At 45.5% G+C, this 24,387-nt stretch overlaps 1 protein-coding gene across 2 annotated transcripts in view; it reads left to right on the top strand.

Moving 5' to 3' along the window:
* Positions 1–1,809: 1,809 nt before the first annotated feature.
* Positions 1,810–24,387, top strand: part of BASP1 (brain abundant membrane attached signal protein 1) — a 56,009-nt gene continuing 33,431 nt past the window's right edge. Inside the window, exon 1 of one of the 2 annotated variants that reach the window (XM_045441504.1) lies at positions 1,810–1,912. The gene's annotated coding sequence lies outside the window, so the exon portion shown is untranslated. Of the gene's footprint in view, positions 1,913–2,449; positions 2,699–24,387 lie in introns of those variants that run through there. The other variant, XM_045441494.1, reaches the window with a different exon arrangement.

The raw sequence follows: 24,387 nt of genomic DNA, 5'->3' as shown, positions 1-24,387 counted from the left end.
AACAAATGTTATTTTCTGCGTTGTCTATTTTGGGAAAAATTGGAAAAAGAGAAAACAGAAAGAAGGTAACATTCAGAGGCCTCTCACGCAAACACAATAGGAACATATATTTACTAATTTTCAGATGACTTATTTACATGTCTGAAAGATCACAGAGTTAAAACTGAATGTTAATGAAATAACTATTCAGATGTCTTGACAAATACATTCAGCAAATGCCTTGAGTGTAAAATTGCAAATGCTCATCGGATTCGATAAAGTGAAAACTTAGAGGCTTGCTTAAGAGGACTTGAAATTCCACGGCCACACAGTTTTCAACCTGGAGTGACTTTTGCCTCCCAGGGGACATTTGGAGACATCTGGAGACATTTTTGGTTGTCACAACTGATGGTATGTTGGTGGTGGTGGTAGAGGGTTTGTGTGTGTGTGTGTGTGTGTGTGTGTGTGTGTGTGTGTGCACTCACTACTGGTAACTAGTAGGTAGACGCCAGCAATAATGCTAAACATCCAATAGAGCACAGGACAGCCCTGTCCCCCATCCAAAACAAAAAATTACCCATCTCAAACAGGAGGTTGAGAAACCCTGCATACGGCCTCATAGATGATGTTCTGGAATAAGGGGCATAGGTTGAACATACTCAATTATTGAACATAAATGTTCAAATATATAAAATGCTTTGGAGGCAACCCTAGTTGTAATCCGCTCCACCCCGTTCTTGAACTATAGTTACTTCTTTGGTATTTCACTTCAATGGCAAGAAAAAAAAAAAGAAAAAAAAAGAAAAGAAAAAGAAAAAAGGAAAGCAAGGGAAAAAAACCACATAGAAACAAAATTGCCACTTTTTCTTACCGCCCTTTGGTTAAAATGCGAACATTTCCAGCTTGCACGCGTTTTATCTGTCGTGGCCGCGTATGAACCGTAACTACCTGCGCAGTACGGTCGTCTAGCGGTTACCTGCACAGCCTCTAGCGACCTATAGTATTGGGTTGACATTGACACCCTGCTTAATTTAAATATAGTTAAGTTCTGACAAGTTTTTTCCTTGTTACCCGGACTTACCTTTCCCCAGTTGAATGCAGATGCACTTGCCTTTGGCGTCCTCCCTTTGAAGATATGGTTGCATTTTGTCGCCTCGGTTTTGGAGGACAACCCAACCCCCAAATCCAGGCACGGGTCAGGAGGGCAGATCCACCTTCAAGGACAACTCCCCGCTCCATCCTTCGCTCTACCGGGAGGTGGGCAAACGTGAAAGCAATCCGAGCACAGCCAGAGGGCGCCAAAATGCCGCAAATAAAAGTTCCAAAGGTTCGGATGGTTGCGGGAAGGTAAAATTGGCTTTTGTCTAATGAAAGAGCTGCGGTTGTAAGCGTTGTCCCGTTATGTTTTGCATTTGCTTCTGGCCAACAGAGAAGCAAGGTGGGCATACCTCCCCACGCTGGTGGTTATTTTATGTCCCGGTGTGAAAGTGGCGGTGCCTCAGGGCACCCCGACACGGCTTGGCCGTGGCTTTGACCTGTGCGCTTCTGGGCAGCACTGCACCGGTTGCCTCGGCTAACCCAGTCTTCCCGAGAACTGGTTGCCTCTTTTAAAGAACAGACATGAAACAGCGACGGTTCCTTCCCTCGGGCTCTTGTCCTTTCTCCTTCCTCTCCCAAGTCCCGAGAGCACGGTCGCAGGGACGACGCTGCCCAACCCCCCCAAGGCGGACCTCGGCGGCGTCGCTAGTCCCCAGCCGCGTAGCTCCGGGCTCAGCCCAGCGTGCGAAGGAGCCGCCTCGCCCAGCGCGCCTGGTCCTCGGGGGGCGCCGCCCGGACTTGCCTGCCGTTGGCAGCCTCCCTCAACCCCGAGGACCTCTGTCTCGATGGGCTGAGGGGGTTCGGCAGGTCACCCCCAACCTCACTGCCCGTCCAGGTATCGGAATCCCAGGCGGACGTCGCGCGCCAGCGGGATTGGGGTGCTGAGAAGGGTGGCAGGTGGCAGGGGGCGTCATTCACCACCGCCACGCAGCCCCTGAAGTCTGAGCGAGAGCCCGAGCACTTCCTATCCACCCATTCCAAAGGACTGAGAGAGACAGAGAGAGAGAAAAGAGGAGAAGAGAGAGAGAGGTGCCCGCAGACAGCCCCGGCGCGGCGGGGGAGGGGAGGCGGCGCGGGGTGTGGTAGTTGGGGGGGGGGCGCGGCAAAGGAGAGGAGGGTAGGGTAGGGTGAGGGAGGTGGGGAGGGAGTGGGAAGCCCGCGTGCAGGGCAGATGGAGACTGGCAGGAGGGACAGCGGGATGGAGGGGAGGAGAAGGGGAAAGGGGACCACCGGGACGCGGGGAGGGGACGGGGTGGAGGGGAGGTGAGGGGAGGCGGGCGGGGCCCGGGATGGAGGGGAAGGGAGGGGAGGGAGGCGGGCGGGGTACGCGGGAGGAGGGAGGCTGGGCGGGCGGACGCGCCGGGGGAGGGCGCTGGGCAGGAAGGGGAGGGGGAGCGCGAGCGCGAGAAATGCAGAGGCTGCAGCGGCGGCGGCGGCGGCAGTAGCGGCAGCGGCGACGGCGGCGGCGGCAGCGCTCCAACTCGCTCCTCGCTCCGGGCTCCGCCGTCGAGCCGGGGAGAGAGCCTCCGCCAGCGGCCAGGCACCGGCCGGACGACGCCTGCGACCCGGGCCCCTCGGCGGCACCGCGCTCACCCAGGGCCGGCACAGGCACCCAGAGCCGGTAAGGAGGCGCGCCCCGGCGGCCCCGCCGCCCCCGCGGACCCGGGGCGCCGGCAGCCCGGGGGCCTCCGTTCGCCCCCGCCCCACCTCGAGGCCCTTTGTTCTCTCGGCGCCGCGGCCGGGGGCGTGGGGCGCCGCGGGCCTCGTTAGACGGCGCCCAACGCGGGGGACCCTCCGCGAGGTTCCCGTCGCACTTCGGGGATGTGGGGTGATGGGGGGGGCCCGAAGTGGGTGGCTTCAGCCTCTCGCGGGGTGGGAAGGTGCGGGGGTGGCGAGTCTGGTAGACGGGAGATGCGGGGTGGGTAGCGAGCGGGATCCAGCTGCTCGTGAAGGAGGAAATTGCCGAATGGGAAACCCTTTAAACGCACCGGGTCCCGAGGAGACGGTTTTGTGGGGCGGAAGGGAGCGTATCTGTCATCGGAACCAGTCGCAGCCCGGGAGGGAGCGCTGGGAGAGAGGGGCGCAGCAGCGAGAGATGGAGGGTGGGGGTGGGGTGGGGCGGGAGTAGGGGGAGAAAGAACACGGGGATCTGGTGTGATCCCAAGGAAGGAGGTGGCTCTTTGGTTCAGCAAATGGGTTTCCTTGACCCCGGGGGACTCCTGAATCCTGGCCTGCGGTGGCCAAGGAATGCGAGGTTCACACGACAACGTGCCCGCCGAAGCACCTCTGAGCGGATCACAGCCTCCCCCCCCCGCCTCGGACGTGGCCGAACTGCCTTCCCGCTAACCTGTGGGCCATCTCGGAGCATTTTATTTTTTTGCGAGGCTTCGGTGCAGAGATGCCCGGGGCGCCTCGCCTCCACCCTCGCGGCCCGGGCCGGGAGAGTGTGAGCGCGGACCTGACAGCGCGCGGTCCCCCCACGGCCCGGCTCCGCTGTGAGCCAAGGTTTGGGGTTCAGCAGGTCTTGCCGAAAGCGCTAACGCTGAAACCCGACGCCCGGTTCCTGTCTCCGTCCCCACGCCCCCCCCCCCCCCCCCAATCGACAAATAAAAAAAACATTGCGGAGTCCCTGGATGCGACCGCACACACAGCGCGCGGCTACAAACCGCATTCTTTCATGAATATTCATCGAATGCTCGGCTGAGCTCCTTATCTGCTTCCCCAGAGACATTTCCGCCTTGAAACGAACTCCTTGGACAGCCTGTGCCTGTGTAATTTTCACCCTGCTGAAATCAGCACAGCGCTCAGGGGTGCAATTTTAGTGCCTTTGAACGGGTTGACACACCTCGATCTCCCTCGAGGCCACTACCTCGCGGGTTAAAATCCAACAGTAGCATCGAGGTGGTCGTTTTGCTGTAGGGGTGTGGATCGGCCTCCCCGGGATTCCAGCCAGGGCTAGCAGATCCTTGGTACTGCGGGCAAAATGAATGAATCGGGACTGTAATTACCTATTCCTTTGTCTTGGCCTCGCGCATGCGCCGGAGAGCAGGGTGTGGAGGGCCCCGGCAGCCCCATCTGATCTCTCCATCACCCACCCACCCACTCCCTTCCGAAGCCGAGGAACAAAGGCGTTTGCCCTAAATGTTGCGTGAAATCCTTGGACCCAAATGACAGTTTTTCTTTTATCCCCTCTGTGTGTATGTTTCTTCTTTTCCAGGTTATCTTTCATCTTTTGCTTTCTTAGCGATCTCAGTTGACAAAAAGTAAAGATTATCCTTGGTGATGAGAGCAAACTGTGGATTAAATATTTTAATGACCGAATACTGCTCTTTTCCTTTCTAGTACTGCCCATTGTTCTCTTTTCTGCAACATATTGCACCGCAGTGATGGTGGCCCTCGATTTGCATCAATTAACCATTTGACAGATTTTTGCTGCTGGTCCTTTCATTAAGGGACATTGGCCTCAAAACTAACAGTGGCTATCTGCCCCTAGTGTCGCTACTTGGGAGAAATTAAGACATTTTGGCGTTTATAGGAACAAGATGGCCTACAAAACCCAAGGCAGAGAAAATGGTTACCTTGTCAGAATCCTAACCCTGTGTTTTCTCTTGATTCCTGCCTCATTGTCTTACTCGGGACCCCAAAAGGCCAACCCCACAGAGATGCAGATCACTGATAGGGCAGGAAGAAGGAAGAAGGCTACTGGGGCTGCAGGGGTGAAGATGGTCGATTGAATTCATAATGCTTCCTTTTTTTTTTTTTTTTTTTTTTTTTTGGTCAATTTCCAGCAGAAGCCATGATACATATACCTTTGGTGCCGGTTTTCTTAACAATGATGTAATAACCAGATTATGGTCATTTAGATTTCTTTTTGGGCTTCTTTATTCTACCATCCAAAAGGTGACTTATGGATATAAAATAGCTAAATACTGTATTTTTGCAATAGCCCGTTATACTTAAAAGAATTTATGTTTAAGTATTCTTAGTACACCCTGATAGGACAGCATGTGGCAGGAAAATGGAAGTCTTCTCTTTTGTTCCTTTTAATAAAAGGATATTGATACTGACCACGTTTAATAGATGAGGGTGTGTACTTGATAGGGCTGGTACTCTGTCTCTAGTCTTTAGTATTGAGCGGCTTATTATGGTTTAGAGGGCTATCTTTTTTTTTTTTTTTCCTTTTCTTTTTTCCTTAAGGTTATGTTTTTGAGGGAGAGGTGAGTTAGAATATAGATGGGATTTGATAGCAAGTGTATTCCAGTATGCCCCCAATTCAGTGAGTCATGGGTTTTTCAGCGAGATCATTTTTAAGCTGAATTTGAAAAAATAATCAGTTACCTTATTCTTTTATCCGGCTAGTTTTTTTGGCAGTCCTTAGCAGGTGGAGAAAAGGAGCTAATGGGCCTTTGGACAAAATGCGCCAACAATAACCATAGCAGACAGTGGCATTTTTGTCTTTAACTTTGCTCATCCTCTCATTATGGCATGCTGGGGAGAACCTCCTCTCCTGCTGGGTCACCCTAATTTGAATGTCCACTGCGAGAGCCCTGAGGGCTTCCACTCTGTCCTTGGAGGCATCTTTCTAATCTTACTGGATTTACCAGAACAAACCATGGTATAGTCTAAGATGTGATGTGTTCTCTTTGGCTTTTGTGTTTTTGAAAACAAATTCACATTAAGAACAATTTAAAAACCATTTTTATTCCACGGTCACGATAAGTAGAGTATGAAAAACTCACTACGTTTGGGGGAGATTTGGTCACTGTAAAATGGATGCCTGTGTTATTCACTGTCGTTTTGCAAAAACTTGCAAAATCCAAACCTAGTTTTTAAAGCAATTGCGGTGTCCTGTATATGCACATGTGTATATGCATATACACACACACATATACACATACGTATATATATGTACACGTGCTATAAAATAAAATCTTATTAAATGAAACTAAACTAGTTTAGTTATTGTACAGTGCTTCATACTGACATTTGGAAAATGATCCATTTTTGGTCTTTTTAAATACGTAGGTAAAAGGGGGAGCCTAGCTAGTGTCCGAAGAAGCCCAGTCCCAGTGCCTAGCAGGGTAAAATTAATGAATTGAATTGAACATCTTAAATTGAGATGTTCATTTACAGGCTTACGAACTCACATGGAGCATTAGTGAACATTAAAAGTTGTAATAAACAATGCTTACTAAATAAAGGATTTGTAAACTTGTTCTGTCTTCTTTTTCTGATCTCTTGTACAATTTGGTTTTGAAAAACATCCCCCAAAGGCCTGTCAAGTATTGTGTGTCAGAAGTAATTGCTTTTGGTGTCTGATTCTGTTGAAAGAAATGCTCTGATTCGCTTGGGCCTTCCTCTTTCTTCCATGTAGTTGACCTGCTCATTTTACACTTTCTTTATCAAAAGGTTAACATCTTCTTCATGATCGTTTTAGCTGGTGAACTGCAAGCCAGGTAACTGCTAAGGGAACACTGAGTGTATAGACAAGTTGAAGTTCTTGGGAAATTGGGTGCAGAATCTCTCATCTCATCAAGTTTTCTCGACTCAACTGGATCCTTTCCATTTATCCCAGTTCTTTAGATAACCCCATACAACATGAACTTTACTCTTTGGCTTAATTATGGTAGATAAATAATCAAGAGATAGCTTTGAGGTTGTGAATAGTCAGAATCGTTATTTATTTATTTATTTATTTATTTATTAAGAGAAAATAGTGCATTTGGGGGAGGCTTCCTAAGACACAGCGGAAAGTAACTGGGTTTGAAAAATCTCTAGACACTAGTTAAACCACTGTGGGCAAATTATTCAAGCCTCTCTGAATTTCACTTTCTTCAATTGTAAAATTGGGATGATAATTCTTATTTTTCTTGCCACAATAAGGAACACACGTAAGTCTAAAAAGCGCACAGGCACGGTGGCTGGCTCTTTGTGGCTTCTTGACCTCTCAGTCTGCAGTTGCAACACAGTCCATGTGATTGACATCCCTAATTAATTTCTGTATATTGAGCTGTATTTTTGTTCCATGCTGATTAATCAAGACCTGAGGGGTTCAGTGTATTCAGTTAGAAATTGGATATTTCAATTTCAAAGTTGCTCCAATATCGTAATTCCCAACTACTGTCTTCATACATGTACATATTTGAGATTTAATGAGACCCTGGGAATTTGCCCCAAAGTGGATTGAATTAAGCCAGGGTAGCCACGCTCATTGAATTTCCCATGGCTGCTTATATAACTCAAGAGGTGGCATTTAAATTCTTTTGAGAAAATACAGGGGTAGTTCTAAAACCACGGAAGCTCCCAGCCAGCCAAAGGAAGGTTTCTTGCTAAATACCATTCCCTACACCACTATTAAAGACAGACATCTAGGTAAGTGTCCTATGAGAAAATTGTCCAGCGAACCTTATCAAGAGTAAGAGGTGACCACATAGAATCAAATTCTTACCAGGATACAGTTAAAGTGTAAATATGAGAAGACACAAGCCTTGACATTGATTAAACCGCATTCTGTCTTTCCCTCTGGAAGTCGGGAATGGGGTGGCATGGACACAGAAGAGACTCATAGTGCCTTTTCCTTCTTCTGCAACCTGAGAACTTAAATAGCTTTAACAATCAGGCTTTCCAAAGGCAGTAGAGAGTTTTTTGACGTGCCAAGGCCGTTGGTGAGGGGAGGTTTGCAAGTGGGCAGGTTTCAAAGTCTAGGAATAAATTCCTGAAAGCTTTAGAGATTTAGAAATAGAAACCATCTGCAAGCACAAACAGGGGCCCAGGGCATAAGGAAACCTCTCGAGATAATAGAGAAAAATGGCGTTTAGTGGGGCAGGCAAAGCATTTACGCAATATTTCCTTCTTATCACTTAAACATTTTGTGAACTTGTTTCTGAATTGACTTTTCCCCTACATTTTGGAAAGGACTGGGTTTCATTGGTGTGTTTTTTAAACTTCTCTTTGAAATAAACAGATTTCAGCCATTGTTTGTACCTTGTGTAGGGACTATGGTATTTAGAAAAGCATGATTTGGAGGGCTAGGTGTAGTATAATTGGACTTCGGGGCCAGATTCCCTGGCTGAAGAATCTTGTCTCAACCGTTTTACGAGCTGTGTGGCCTTTGGCAAATTGCTTCGCTTCTGTGCCTCAATCTCTAAAATGGGGATTACAATCTAGAGTTTTTGTAAGGATTAAGTGAAATTGTCAGACACTTACAACACGGCCTCACATATTCTGCATGTCTTTTTTTTAAATCTGTTTTATTTATTTATTTAGATAGCACGAGTGGGGGAGGAAGGCAGTGAGAGAGAGAGAGAGAGAGAGAGAGAGAGAGAGAGAATCTCAAGCAGGCTCCACACTGTCATTGCACAGCCCCAGCGTGGCTCCAACTCAGGAACTGTGAGGTCATGACCTGAGCTGAAATCAAGAGTCGGGCACTTAACGAACTCAGCCACCGAGGCGCTTCTGCAAGTCTTTGTAAAGCACATTCACCATAAAGTGGTGAAGGAACCAGCTTTGTTTACTTCATGCTCTGTGTCAGTGACTTATACGCTTGTTTCAAAGAGGCCATCATCGCAAAACAAGCTGACGGTGGCGTCTTGGACAGGAGTTGGTAGAACACAGAACTACGTGGTTTAGAAACATCCTCCAGGTATAGCTATGATACCTTGAACATGTTGCCAGGACACTTAACTGGCTTCAAAAGCCCAGAGTGGGTAAATCAGCACAACCCCAGCCTCCACAACTGGTATTGAAATGGGGGGTGGGGGGGGGGGGGAAGAAAGTCTTTGGGATTTCAGAGACCTTCAAAGAAAGGCTTACTGTTTAGATATGTTCAGATCAGGGCAAAACTGTATCACCTGGGGAATAGACACAATTCATTCAGATTCCTGAAAGCACGCGGTTTTGTTGTGTCCTGAATCAAGACGCCTTCGTTTGCAGTTGAAAGGAGCGTCTTTATTTATTTATTTATTTATTTATTTATTTATTTTTTAATTTTTTTTTTCAACGTTTATTTATTTTTGGGACAGAGAGAGACAGAGCATGAACGGGGGAGGGGCAGAGAGAGAGGGAGACACAGAAGCGGAAACAGGCTCCAGGCTCTGAGCCATCAGCCCAGAGCCTGACGCGGGGCTCGAACTCCCGGACCGTGAGATCGTGACCTGGCTGAAGTCGGACGCTCAACCGACTGCGCCACCCAGGAGAAAGGAGCGTCTTAATCATTGGTACTAAGATTAGTATAAACCAATCTCGATATTTAAAATTCTAAGGTATACACTTAACCACATCCCCACCACCCCGTTGCCAGGAGTAAAACCGAAGCTTCAATTATGCGGGACTGTAAAGGTATTGTTACCTGTTGACCGAATTATGTAATTATCCCCGTAGACACCTTAGTCAGCCTGGCTTCTTAAAAACAAAAAAGGAAGTTCTTTGGAGTTTCAGATATTTGGGTTTGAGGGGTCGGTCCTAGATTCAGTTTGAACCTTTTAGGCATTTAATTCAAAGATCTGCCCAAGGTGATTTTGTGTTTTACCTTCCGGAGACTGAGTTTTGCTGTTGGGTGAAGGTAAAGTCATTTCCATTTTGGTTAAATCCTTTTCTAAATAGCTTTTTTTTTTTTTTTTTTTTTTTTTTTTTTTTTTTTTTAACGGCTTTTTGAATCTTACGGATTTAGGAGGGAAATTATATTTTACTTTACCAAGAGATTTTGGATATGGGTGTTGCAGCTTTTGAAAACTTGCCTCTGTGAGGGCTTGTTTTGATTTGTTTTGGTTTAATCTAGAGATGCTACAGGGTGAGATTGGACATTTGTGAATATTTCTTGTACATCCTATATTCTAACTGAATTTTATCCCCTCAGACAAATTGTAGGATGCATTTTGCCTATGAATGAATGAAAAATGGAGGGTTGAATAATACGCATAAGATTGCAGAGCTAGGGACACCTGGGTGGCTCAGTCGGTTGAACACCCGATTTTCGGCGCCGGTCATATGTCACAGTTCATGAGTTCGAGCCCTGAATGGGGCTCTCTGCTGTCAGTGCGGGGCCCGCTTTGGATCTTCTGTCCCCCTCTCTCCCCTCTCTCCCACTCATGCTCTCTCTCAAAAATAAATAAACATTAAAAAAGAAAAAAGATTGTAGAGCTAATAGGAAGTCCTATATTCCGAATCCATGTCTGACGACCCTATTCTGCCGTCCAGCACTACACTGTATTTCCCATAAGCCTTGGCCATTTTATCTTATGTCCAGTAGGCATGGGATACCATGGGTAGCCTTCTAACATTAAGATCTTCAGTGTTCATATAGAGAGAGTTGTACTAAGTTCTTCAATGAAAAGTTGTTTATCATAGAGATACAAGGTGGAATAAATGTTTTAATCAGTAATACCTTAAGCGACCTATAGATTAGAAGTGCTTCTTATCCTAGTGAATATGGACTGATATCCTCAAGCCATCCTTTTTGAGGGGGTGGGGAAGGGGGAGGAGGGGGGAGGAGGGGGAGGGGGATGGCAACTGCCCCTAATGAGGACTCTGAATGAATGTGGCTTTGGTTGGCCCCTTCACTTTCCTCATTGCACTTCACAAGTGAAAGTAATCACTCAGATGCCTTACCTGTAATCCTACCTTCGTGGTACTAATCAGCGATGCTACTCCACCCCCTTCCTGCTATGTTGTTGGTTGCCTGATTAGAGACAAACTAAAGTCCTAACGTTGCCAACCCATTTTCATTCTGCCTCCAGGCAGGATTCATTTACAGAAAATTGGTGGCTGCTTTTAAATACCATCCTAACCACAACCTCAGTCTTCTGTAAATAACTTGTGTCATTCCAACAGAAGGTTTGAAAGCTCATGACCAAAAACACTTATTTTGGAACTCGAGAGGATCTTAGAAAAGTCAGTGGCTTACTCAAGGTCTCATGAGCTGGTTCGTGGCCGAGTGGAAAACCAGGTTATTTCCCAATAAAGCCTCACTCCTGCCGCCTCTCCCTTATGTGGAATTGAGTCAAACTCTTACTCAATGTCTGCAACTTAAATTCCTGCCATTCTTTTAACCTGGTACCATTTTTTGAAAATGTACTCTGCATCCTGTATGTCTCTCGCTGCTGCCCTCTCTCCCCTCCTCTGCAGAAGGAACCTCTTCCGCCTTCGACAGACCACGTGAGCCCCTTGTCTTCAGGTACCACCTGCTTTCTCTACGTGCCATCTTTCCCCCTCAACTTCTCTCTCTTCTTGCATTATAGGACGTGACTTCCTTCACATGCCAAAGCATTTAGGGCATGCATTAAAATAACTTTACTCATAAAATGAAATGTTGGTGTCGTATCTGCGTTTTCCTCCTGAAATGAGCAGTGGTGCAGGGTTGGGGGTATTTTGTTTCCTTTGAGAAGAAAGCCAGTTGGCTCTGCACTAATTTGGGGGCTGCAGAGTGAGTGTAACAGTCAAGCAAGACTCACTCAGGAGTCTCTTGGAAGCTCCAGTGAGCAGTGCTGTGGAGAACGGATGGACAGCAGCCTTCGTGCTGATTACTAGTGTTATCTGGCTTATTGGTTTGAGAGCTGCATAAAGCAGGAGGTTTCATCTTTTTTCTTTACAATCGCCATTAACAGTGTTTGGGCCGATTTAGAGGATTTCAAAGCGTGGCAAGTTTCTGCAGCAGTCATTAAAAGTGGAATGTAATTAAGTACTGAGGTTGTGAAAACACTTTGGCCAGACTTGAAAACTTATTTGAGCAGTGTAAATGGTGTATGTGCGTTTGCACGCGGAGAAGCCAGTAAGCTTAGTTGTGGTGAGGTACGGTTTTCATTTCATATTTAAAGTGATCTATTTGGACATTTCAGTAAGTGGAGAATGAGCCTGATGAGTTTATATTTCTCCAGGGAAGCCTGCAGTAAATAAGTGACTTCACAGTTTTTAGACGGCTTTTAAGTCTTATAGTCCTGTAGGTCAGAAACCTGGTCCTCAAATAAATCCAAATTAAAGTTTCTTTTTGAAGGTTATGAAGAGATAGATGGTAGAGAACAGCCTTTCCTGGTTGAACTTTCTAAATTACAAGTTTCCTGGATTGCTTGGCAAAGTGAATTTGATTACCTGTTGACAGGTCTTTAAACCACCATTACCACAGAGACTAATTCAACAGCCAAGTTAAGCAGTAACAAATCTAATTAGGGGAAATAATGTATCAAAAAGGAAAGCAACAGCAACCAGGTAGCAACTGTAAGAACATCACTATTTCTTAAGGATATTTAGAAGAAAGGTCTTGTGTCTTTGTACTGTCATAAGCTTCTCTGAGCTTGTCCTGAAAACAGTAGGGGCTGGAGGAATGTTTGCTGTCTTTGACCTTTACCTATGTTCTCAGCCGTGTCAGTACAGAATAACAGCGTCTGTATTTGTCTCAGGCATATTTGAGATGATTCTGGGAAAGAACAATCTAGAGAAACCCGTGGTCTGTAGGTGGGAAGGGGGGAAATCACTTTCTTTCCTCCTTTATCCTGCATTTATTTCATCAGGAAGGTAGGATAAGGTGACGTGACCACTTGGGAATTTACTGAAGACATAATATGGTTAAGTAAGGTGGTCTGGAATCTCTGAATGACTCGTTTTCCTAAGGAAAAAAAGAAAGAATCTCAGCAGTTGGTGGTGACAATAGCTCCTGGGGCTTCTCGTGATCACCTAACCCCAGTGAATAACACCCTGTTGACTGGAGGTTTACTGTAGCACCCAGGGTTTCCTCAGTAACCCTGGTGATCTTTTGTTGAGACCTGAAGACTTGAATTCCCAGGGCTCACCCAACTGGACTTTGGAAACCTCGTTCTAGAATTTCCAGTGTTTGGTTTTCGGACAAATAGTAACAGGTGTTTGTAGCAATATTCGCCACCGGGTTGTTAATACGTGATTAGGAATGGTTTCCCAGGTGTGTGTTTCTTCACGTGACTCACATCTGAATGTTCCTCTTCTCCCTCATCCAATCCAATGGCTGACTAATGAACGGAAAGTCTCATTGAAGGTCTCATGGGTGCAAGAGTCAAAAACATTAATGGCTCGCTCCATTCCCTTTCACCCTTTTGATTCTAACTAGTTTTGTTTCCACCAGGCAGAGAGCTTAGGTTTGATTTCATCTGTCCTAAAGTCTCCTGGGTGGGTGGTCATTTTAGGAGACCCCAACTGGCCACCACAAAGAGAGAAGTAACTATATAGTGGAATTATAACCCATGATTTCACTAAGGTAAGAGTGGTAGTTTTAAGTGGAATAAACTCAGTGGGGAAAGAGTTCTCTTTAATATTGCTAAGATCTTACATTCAACTTTCTGCTAATTCTGGGTGCAGGGGATGTAACAAAAGGTGAATTTTTTTTAAAAAAAGTGTATCTAAATGTCAGTAGGCTTCACATTGCCCCCCTCAGTCACCGAAACAACCCTGTTGATGAGCCCTTCCTGCTTACAAACTATCACTTTGGTGCACTTTGAACTTGAGTGCAGCGAATAGTAACACAGTCTCTGACTGTATCCTTGCTTCCAGCAACAAATACTACAACAGGGTTAAGGAGAACAGGTACTCGTTCAAGGGAGCGGTTGGCCAATTAGGACAAATGGACTCGTGCCTCCCCTTTAACTTGCCTTCTTCAGTCCAGGAGCTACTATTTGCAGTCCCCTTGCCTGTATTGATCCCCATTGGCTGGGCTTTCTGCCTAGTGAGGTAGCCAAGAATCTCAGATAAAGGTCAGAGGAGTCCAGAATGATGTAATATTGCAAAAAATGTTGCTGCTGTTTCTAAGGGGAGTCAAAAAAGCTCAAGCCAGTTTTGAGCAGGGCATGATTCCTATTGGAAGAGGGTGTAACCTGGGGGAGATAGATCTGTAAAACCCAACCCAAACCCTTAGGGCATTTAGACAGTGTTCGCATTAGCTGCATGGAGCGTGGCAAACCCAGCAGGCCCTGGCATGTTAGCCACTGTTTGCATAGTTTACCTGGCAGAGAAATGACCCAACTGCTGACACAAATGTTTTAGAACACCGGAAGGCACAGTGGTTAGTGCGAGGTTTAATTGGCATTTGCATCTAAATCTGATTCTGAGAACATATCGAACTATCTCCCTACCTAATTACACAGTCCAATCTTGAGGGCGTGGGGGTGGCATTTGTGGGCAGTGGCGTTAACTTGTTAAATCTTGAAGTTTGTAAAATGCTTCCGAAAAGGAGGCGATGACTATACTTGGAGTTTTTGTACGGTCGTTTGGCAGCCATGTTTCTGGTTGGAGAGAGGGGAACACCACTCCTTTCTGTTTCTAGGAGTGTCTGGATTCCCCTTGTACAAAAAGTACGCGAAACTGTCTTGTCGGTCAACGGTCAGTGACCTCTTGTCATTGAGCCCCGCTGCTTCCTCCTAGTGTTGGGGGGAGGGGAATAGTGCATGAGATGAGGAAGAGAAGGGACAGGACAGGTGGGGAAACAAATATGTAGTAATAGAAGCGGTGAAAGACACCAATGCCTTGTTCCCGTCTTGGTCTGCTCGGGCTGCCATTACACAATACCACAGACTACGTGGCTTTAACAACAGAAATTGATTTTCTCATAACTATGGAGGCCCGAAGGATAAGACCAAGGTGTTGGCATGTTTGGTTACTTCTGAAGTCTCTCCTTGGCTTGCAGATAGCCAGCCACCTTCTTGCTGTGTCCTCATGTGGTCTTGTATCTGTGCACACAGCCATCCCTGACGTCTCTTCCTGATCTGTAAGCACAAGGTCCACCCTAATGGCCTCGTTTTCATATAATGACCCCTTTAAGGGCCCCGTCTCCGAACATAGTCACATTTTCAGGTACTGGAGGTTAGGGCTTCAACGTGTGCATTTTGTGGGAACACAACTCAACCCCTAACAACTCATGCTTGATATTAGGAAAGGTGGTTTATAGTGAGGAACTTTGGAAAGTCCTGGGCGAAAAGGTTTTTCACTTGTCCCTGCTCCCAAGAAGAGAGTGGAGAGAATCAATGGTACTTGAGCCCCTGGCTTGGTCCCCACCAATCCACGTGGGGCAAACATAAGTGCCTCCATTTGATATGAGATGCAGAGAAGTTAATTTCCCCAGGATTCGCATCACTGGAAACGATCAAGCCTGGCATGAGATTCAGAGTCAGGTTTCTGTGGCTCCCTTGTACGGGGGATGGCCAAGAGTGAGTGCAGGTACTGTTCCCTCTGTTGTACTCATGACGGACACGGGTGCGAGAGGCCTTGGAATCCCTCTCAACACAGTCTCTAGGCAGTTGCCGTCAACCAGTAAGCATCGATACGTGGTGAAGCCCGGTTTTCATTCTAGCATTATATTCTGCTTCTTTCCCTCTGCCCAAAGGCTTTCCCATTTGGGTAGCCACATACCCAAATATCACAAGACAGTGAACAAAGGGAGTGAGAGAAAGATTCACTTAGTGAGTATGGTGTGAAGAACTAGCTAGTGTCGAGTAGGTGAAAGATGGAGTTATTTTGGGGAGGCCCTCTTTAAAATCTGCCAATCCTGAGGGCGCCTGGGTGGCTCCGTCAGTTGAGCATCCAACTCTCGATTTTGGCTCAGGTCCTGAGCCCAGCATTGTGGGATCAAGCTCCTCATCAGGCTCCAGGCTGAGCACGGAGCCTGGTTGGGATTCTCTCTCCCTCTGCCCCTCCCATGATTCCCCCCCCCCCCCCTTTATAAAATCTACCAATAGTGGCAATGGCAGAGACCTTGTTCTAGACGAAAGAGTAGACGGGATGCCTAGGCTAGTTGAAAATCCTCCACTAGCATCAAGGCTTATTGGTAGGAATTCACCACACACAGTGTCACCATGGGGCAGGTTTTGATGGATGGAGATGTTAGGAGATGGGAGTTTTAACAAAGGCAAGTGTGGGCGGGGCCATTAGAGTTTTGCTGGAAAGTTTGCCTTATGGTGGGACGCTGGGGAGTGGAAAGTAGCAAGTGTCAGGAATCATATGATGTCTTTGATGACTGCAGACATCAAGCCTAATACATTTCGGGGTCTCTCCAAGCAACAAAACAAGTAGTGATACTTGAGGGATTTTCTTGAGGGGCATTTTCAGCACATGTGCACGTGGGTATATGCCTATGCTTAATGCTTTTGAGAGACTCTTTCTAAAAAACCAATTTTGCAACTTTTGAGGGTGTCCCATCAAGTAGTTCAACTACCGCCTTTTCTGTTTCAACTTTCAGGTCACGTCATGTTGTGTTAATGGCAGCAATAAAATATTACCTTGTTGATCCACCACTAAATTGAATATAACAATTCAGTTTTACTACACCAGATAAACCACAGGTCCTAAAATAATTGAGAGTTGGTACTATTTAATATTTTTATAAAGGATTATAAGTGGTAAATTACTTTCTGCATAAAATTACTGTAATAGAATTTTTAATTTTAACTCTTTAATTTATGCAACATCTATTTTCTTTTTCTTTTTTTAATTTTTTTTTAACATTGATTCATTTTTGAAAGGCAGAGAGAGAGACAGAGTGCGAATGGGGGAGGGGCAGAGAGAGAGGGAGACACAGAAACAGAAGCAGGCTCCAGATTCTGAGCTGTCAGCACAGAGCCCGATGCAGGGTTCGAACTCACGGACTGCGAGATCATGACCTGAGCCGAAGTTGGCCACTTAACCAACTGAGCCATGCAGGCGTCCCTATGCAACATTTATTTTCAAGCTAATGTCCACTGTTCGCATTTAGTGGCTCACTTTCTTGGTCAGCATCACCTTTTTCCACTCATTCTGGAAAACTGGGCTCTTTCTGGTGACTGGTGTACCTTGTCGTTATCTCACTATGTTCATCGCCCTCTACTCTAAGCCATGAACCTCATAGAAGCTTCTATCCCTCTCCTTGATTACTGCCCTAATACTCTTGTATATCTGAGCATGACATCCCTCTGCCTAAGACTTTGTATCATGATTTTCTGGTCCACCGACAATAAAATATGAAAATCCTACCGATCTGCAAGTTCCTGCACTAGTTTCCTGTTTAAACTCCTCCGTTCTCTCTCCTCTACCCTCTGTTCTCCAGCCACATGGCCCGCCTTTCCGTTCTCTTAGTGCTGTGTGCAGGCCCTGGCCGGCTGTTCCTTCTGCCTGGAATATACTTTCTCCCACCGCCCAAGTAGTCTTCAGTTACCACTTTCACAGAGATGCCTTTCCTGTCTGTCCCCACACCTCTTGTAGCCCTTAGCATTTTTGTATTTTTGCATTTATCAAAACTGAGGGCATTATTTCAGGTTTCCACCCCTCTCGATGAAAAGACCAGAAGGCGGGAGTGTACTGGTTTTGTTGACCCATACCAGTGTTCTGTGACAGTTCTGATACATAACCTAACCCTCCGCATTTGTGCAGTGGACGAGGTGGCCTACCGTACATTATATGGAGGGCCCGTGTCTTCTGAAAATCACCTTTGGTAGTTGAAATGACTTCCATTTATGGACACTGTAAATTTCCCCTCATCTGTTGTGCTTACTATGAAGATGAATATCTGATGAACTCCAATTAGTGTAATTATTCTGTTTCCAGGCAGTAACTTTAGTAGTAATTGTTCTAAAGCCCTGAGACATTACGAATAATTAGTACTAATGGCTTATGCATCGAAGCTTCCTCCCTAGGTAGAGGCTCCGAGGAAGAATGAAACTGTGTTATTTGTGGGAAACAAATAGTATTCTGTTATGGAGTCTTTTCAGAAATAAACCACAGTGAGTGGAAGCTGGGGCTCATTACAGGTACATTTCTCATCCCTTCCTCCAAGTCACTGAATATCGAGGGTTTGCAGTGGATCCATCATTATTGAACAGCTTGGCTAATCCATTTTCATAACCGCCTTTGGGAAGTGTCATGTGTTAGGCCCCCAGAGGAGCGTGCAGTTTTAAATCTTTACACATTAGTTGATGATAACAAATAAAAATGAGTTTAGCCCTGGTTCTGTGCTGTAACCACTCATTCTAACGCGTGCATTCTGCCAAGCCAGGAACTTGCTTCATTCATCATTGGATGTCAGTTTCTAGCTCAGAACCTGTGGTCCAGTAAAGGGCCGGATGCACAGACGGGCATGTTTCAGGGCCATAAGGCATATGCCAGAATGGTAATTTATTTTACCTTCACGTCCAGGAACCAGCTGGCAAAGAACCTTTAGCCAACATCATAGTGTTTCCTTTAGGGGTTGGGGGTACACAATTAAGACAGCATTTGTGATTTACTCCCCCTCTCTCCTCATTTCATACACTCCTCGATGGCCAGCGTTCAACTGTCACTGTCTCCTCCCTGAGCGTCATGCTTTACTTTGAACTGAGATGGTTAGAGAGTTAAAAACCCTCCTGTCAAGTCTGAGATCTCTCACGGATCTGTGTCTAGTTTCCTAAAACTGACTCTTCTTCATGGGATTCTCACTGAATTAAAAGACCATGTTTGTAGTTTTTTATAACGACGCGAAATGGATTTCCAAAGCAAACCGTATTTAGGGAACAGTGATGCAGGGTTTCAGGAAACTATCTGACAATACAATTTGCTCATTCTAAAAATGTTCCTAGATATTGATATTTTACTTGCAAAGTTTTTATTGTAATAGGTTTTTTTTCTAACATATTAAAAGTGTAGTTACCGTTGAGTTGATGACCATCTTTCTTGCCTACATTTGTGAGCTGAGCTGGGAGAGGAGACGTATCACCTACAGGATTTACACCCTAAACACTTGCTACTTATACTATGAGTTCAATATTTCATCTTGAAATTATCTCATTTTAAACTTCTGTTTTTGAGAGAGAGAGAGCGTGCGCGAGCTCGTATGCATGCAGCGGAGGGGCAGAGAGAGGGGGAGGGAGGGAGAGAGAGAGAGAGAGAGAGAGAGAAAGAATCAGAAGCAAGTGCCAAGCTCAGTGTGGAGCCCATTGCAGGGCTGGATCCCATGACCCTGAGATCATGACCTGAGCTGAAATCCAGAGTCGGATGCTTAACCCATTGAGCCACCCAGGTGCCCCGAAAATGGTCTCATTTTAAATAAATTCAGGTTATGGATCAGCCAGCAGCATTGTCTGCAGCTGTGAGCTCCTCCCCATAATGCCCCTCACCCCTGCGTACAGAACGGCACTCCTTATCCATCTAAAGGAGCCAGCCATCAGGGAAAGGGAGAGGACAGCTCTAGCTCATAGGGTCGAGCCAGTTTGATTTAAATCGGTTAGCAGACCACAAAGAGCAGGGCCAACTCTTTGCGGGTACTTTTTTATCTGATGCACTGTTAAGTCTCCCTAACTTCACGTTCTCTTGGGAAGCCCAGGCCAGGTTGCAGGTTCTGTCCTTGGAATATGTAATTAGCTAGAGTGACATGGTAGGGATGGTGGGGCAGGAATTTACGACACAGACTGGATGATCCATAGGCCTTTTGATGTGTATTTCCAAGCAGTTTACTAGATGATATTTTTCATCCTGTATTTTTTCTTAAACCCTCTGATGTGACCCGCATGAAGGAAGTCAGCAGTATTGCTGTAGATGTTTGGATTCCATCAAGTCTTTGAACTCCAGGGAACATGCATGTGGCCCTCAGTCTTCTGCTGTTGTGGGTATAGGCCTCGCCTCCCCCTCTTCAGTTGTGAAGATTGTCCTATTTCTGTTTTATAAATATGTTACTGGGGCAGATGCCCATGATGTAGCCTCACATATTTGCAGCCAGAAGTAAAAAAAAAAAAAAAAAAAAAAAAACAATGCGGCTAAAAGATATAGCTATTGCTTTTGTGATGAATTTATCCTTTATTTAATTTTTTTTTTTTAATGGCTGTTTATTTTTGAAGGAGAGAGAGAGAGAGAGAGAGAGAGAGACAGCAGGAGTGGGGGAGGGGCAGAAGGAGAGAGAGAGACACACACAGAATCCGAAGCAGGCTCCGGGCACAGAGCCCAACGTGGGGCTCGAACTCCCAAACCGTGAGACCGTGACCTGAGTGGAGGCCGGACACTCAACCGACTGAGCCACCCAGGCGCCCCAAGACCAAGCTTTTTAACGGCAGTCCAGATGAGCAGCCCATGTGGGATTTTTCTGCTCTGTCAAATGCAACGTGGGAAAAGGCAAAACCACATTAAACTCTTGCAGGATTAATGTTTGTTTATTGGATGAGCTGGGAGATGCAAAGACCGGTTTCCTTCCTTTAAGGAGCTCACGGTTGATGAAGGCAAAGAGGTGCACCAGTAATTAGAATGAGACAAGTGTTGGGCGCCTGGGTGGCGCAGTCGGTTAAGCGTCCGACTTCAGCCAGGTCACGATCTCGCGATCCGTGAGTTCGAGCCCCGCGTCGGGCTCTGGGCTGATGGCTCAGAGCCTGGAGCCTGTTTCCGATTCTGTGTCTCCCTCTCTCTCTGCCCCTCCCCCGTTCATGCTCTGTCTCTCTCTGTCCCAAAAATAAATAAAAACGTTGAAAAAAAAAAAAAAAGAATGAGACAAGTGTTGGTCTGTAGATGTGGGAGGTAGAGACACTGGCCAGAAGATAGCCATTAAATTAACTACACGGATGAATCATTACTTTTTTAAAAAATATTTATTTATTTATTTATTTATTTATTTACTTATTTACTTATTTACTTATTTATTTATTTATGAGAGAGAGAGAGAATGAGAATGTGCTGTCAGCACAGCCCAATGTGGGCCTTGAACCCATGAGCCCTGGGATCATGACCTGAGCCAAAATCAAAAGTCGGACGCTTAACTTGACTGAGCCACCCAGGCACCCCTTGGTCATTACTTCTGTCCTTTCTCTGTCCTACTGTATGTCACTTGACCCACCTCCTTCACGTGACCACGCCACGTGAGATATTCCGGGGTCAATTGGTTACCATTTAACGAGTTATGTGAATATCACTTTTGAGAATATGAATTTCGGGATTGATTTTGTTTCATTTAAAGGTCTTAATTACCAGATAGAGAAGACGTTTAGATATCTTACATTCCCATCAAATCAAAGTACTTTAAGGATTAGAAATGGAAGGAAAAGCCTTCCAAAAATAGTTCTTAAAACACAGGAAGAATATACTTTATATCTCTAGCATACGGTCACTGAAAGACCTCTTGGGGAAATGTCCCCAGCAGGTGTCCTCTCCTGCCAGCCTTGCAGCAGGGACAGGATAGTCCTCTTGAGAGAATGAGGGAAGGATTGCTGTTGCTCCCGCGTTCAAGATTCTAAGAAAAACTCACGCTGGTTTGTAGACCCAGCAAATCTGTATTCTGGTGATGCTAACTTCTTGAATCCAGAGTATAAGTGCTGTTTGCCCTTCATTCCAGAGAGAGATGTGATCTCTAGGAACACAAGTTGGGGGGGAGGGGGACCGCATCGAAAATGACTCTGAAATTACATGTGGCATATGATGAAAAGGGGTATCTCTACACAAAGAAAACCTTTTGTTTTGGTAACATCTACTTTGGAAAATGTTAATTTCCAGAGTTTCTTCGTGGATTGGGTAAGTTTGCAGTGCTGTTCATATCAGATCATTTTTCCGTTAATGTTTTGTTATAAGAATGATATTTCCCTCCATATCTAGGCCCTTTTGCCCTAATGTGTTGCTTTCTCTTGACTCCTAAGTTGCCAATAGTTTACAGAAGTAGCTGAGACTCTTGAACATGATTTTTTTTTTTTTATATCTTAACAAACGTAGGGCAAGGTTGGTAACCAATTATTTTCTCATTCCTCGAGCCTTTAGTTTCCAGTCTGATTTTTACTACCTTGTATTCTCTAATGGCTGATTGACAAATGATTATTTCTCAACTTCACAGGACGTGGGAGCCCTGTCTGCTTACTTGTGGTTTTCCTAGAGCTTCAGACAGTAGGTGGTCCAGAGTATTTCCTCCATGTGAATCAATGTATTAATCCTTGAGATTATTCTGCCTTGGGGAAGAAAAGCAAAAATGACTTATTATGACTCCTGAATATATTCTGAAATAGATTCTGTCTTACAAGTTTAATTTTCATGTCATTATTAAAAAAAAATTAATAATAGGAATTAAAGATTTATATTAAGTCTTCACAGACTCTGATATGTAAAAGTTGAGTAGTAGTTCAAATGTGGTGAATAATGCATACTTTTAATTAGATCATTTTTTTTTTTTAATTTTTTTTTTCAACGTTTATTTATTTTTGGGACAGAGAGAGACAGAGCATGAACGGGGGAGGGGCAGAGAGAGAGGGAGACACAGAATCGGAAACAGGCTCCAGGCTCTGAGCCATCAGCCCAGAGCCCGACGCGGGGCTCGAACTCACGGACCGCGAGATCGTGACCTGGCTGAAGTCGGACGCTTAACTGACTGCGCCACCCAGGCGCCCCAATTAGATCATATTTTAAGAAAAATCCGTAACACCCCGTCTTGATACAAATAAATCACAATTCTGTGAATCAGAAAAACTGCTGTGTTACGTGTAGTTCCCCTGAAATTTTCAAAAGCTGAAATTTTTCTGTGTACCTTGAAAGTTTGTTCATGGAATCTTCCAGCCCCCACTGCAGTAAACAGCCAAGTATTCTGCATCAGAAGTGTTGTAACAAAGACTGATAAGGCTGTCTGATTACGGACACGAAGAGCCTTCCGTGAGCTCATCTGGAAGGGTTTTCTGAATTAAAACTAAAGGTCTTAACATTGGTGACTTGGAAAGCTTTCGTTATGGAGAAGGAAAACTGCCGAAGCCTGTGGTTGAACTTGTGGACGTCACAGGTGTGGACCTGGGGGAAGGAAGTATTTCAGTGAGGATTCTGTCACTTAACTCTTGCTAGGTGTCCCCTGGTGTTACTTTCTAAAGTCAGCATGCGTGTCTCCAAACCCGTGCACAACACGATGTGTGTGTGAGAAGAGACTGTTTAGTTACGTAAATGCTTATTTGTGGGGGGTCCTTGTCTTTGCAGTTGGGCGCTTCCGTTGACACTTTTATTTGGTTTTTGACTTAAAATTTTTTTTGTGATTATACCTATTCTGTGGTTTAGGTGCCTTCTTTTTTCTCTTTATTGAAATCTTTCTTTTTTTTTTTTTTAAATAACAGCACCGGGCTTTTCCTTCTCCATAAAATCTTAACATCCATTTGGTTCTTCTCCATGTTCCAACGTTCTTATACAGGAAACGTGATCACTGTTTTCAACCAACTCCATTTACCTAGCTGGCTATCCAGGTTTTTATGGAAGCCAAAATAAAACTTCAAAGCAACTGAAGACGCTGGAGCCTCCCATCTTTCCCTTTCAACTAACACCTACCGATGTTTATCTTGGGAATAATTTGATGTTTATTTGATGAAACGTGTAGTTAGGTGTTAATGGCCATGAATGTCAGGCTTCAGAACGGTGCGCAGAAACCTCTTAAGATTCTGTGTTGAGCATTTGATGCTCTGTGGTCAGGGGTTTCTATGGCACCCTTGAAAGCGAGGAGTTAAAAATGCCTGCCTGGCCCCCACGTGGTCTCCTCGGAATGTGCTGGAGGGGAGTCACAGCCATTTCCTATCCGACCTCGGCTCACCTTTTCCTCTTCGTCCCTGCCATCTCTCTGCCTGCCTCACACTGTCTCCAGTTTGTCATCCTCTTTTCTAGCACCAGGAACTGTTTGCCATTTCTGATGAATATCTGAAGTGTGGCATACACGATATTGCGACGGAAACATGACTCGTTATGAACTGCATTCAAATATTGCTGTGACAGTGACTTCTCGAAGAGTATGTGGAAATTTCTGTTGGAGCGTAAACTCTTCATCACCAGCTTTCTGTTCGACTTCGGTTATCTTTGGTAAACTTTTAAGTATGTTTCCGCTGAAATGAGGACTGTCCAGTTCTGATAAATGCCTAGGAAAGGAGGATTGGGTTTAGTGCTCGCTCCTTTAGCCATAGAAGAAGCCGAGGAAGGGGAACCTGGGTGGCTCAGTCAGTTAAGTGTCTGACTCTTGGTTTCAGCTCAGGTCATGATCGCACGGTTTGTCCATTTGAGCCCTGTGTCGGGTGCCGTAACTGACGTTGTGGAGCCTGCTTGGGATTCTCTCTCTCTCCCTCTCTCTCTGCCCTTACCCCACTTGTGCCCATTTTCTCTTCAAAAATAAACTTAAAAAAAATTTTTTTTTTTTTTAAAGGAAGCCAATGAAGTTGGCTTCATCCAACAGAATATACAAATGTGTTGGTGGATTAAACCACGCAACCCCTTACCCGGGTAACCCATTGATACTTGTCTGAATATCACACGTTGCCTTTAGCTCTTTCCGGAAGAAGGTATGGCATGCGTGATAAGTCCTCTCATTTTCTCTTGATAAACGATTTTTGAAGCCACCAAATTCAGGGTCCACGTAGATAGGTTAGTGTTGGTACATGT

Source organism: Leopardus geoffroyi, chromosome A1, assembly GCF_018350155.1.
Source record: "Leopardus geoffroyi isolate Oge1 chromosome A1, O.geoffroyi_Oge1_pat1.0, whole genome shotgun sequence".
Taxonomy (NCBI): Eukaryota; Metazoa; Chordata; class Mammalia; order Carnivora; family Felidae; genus Leopardus; species Leopardus geoffroyi.
Note: the sequence above shows the minus strand (reverse complement) of the source record. Positions and strands in the feature narration are given on the sequence as shown.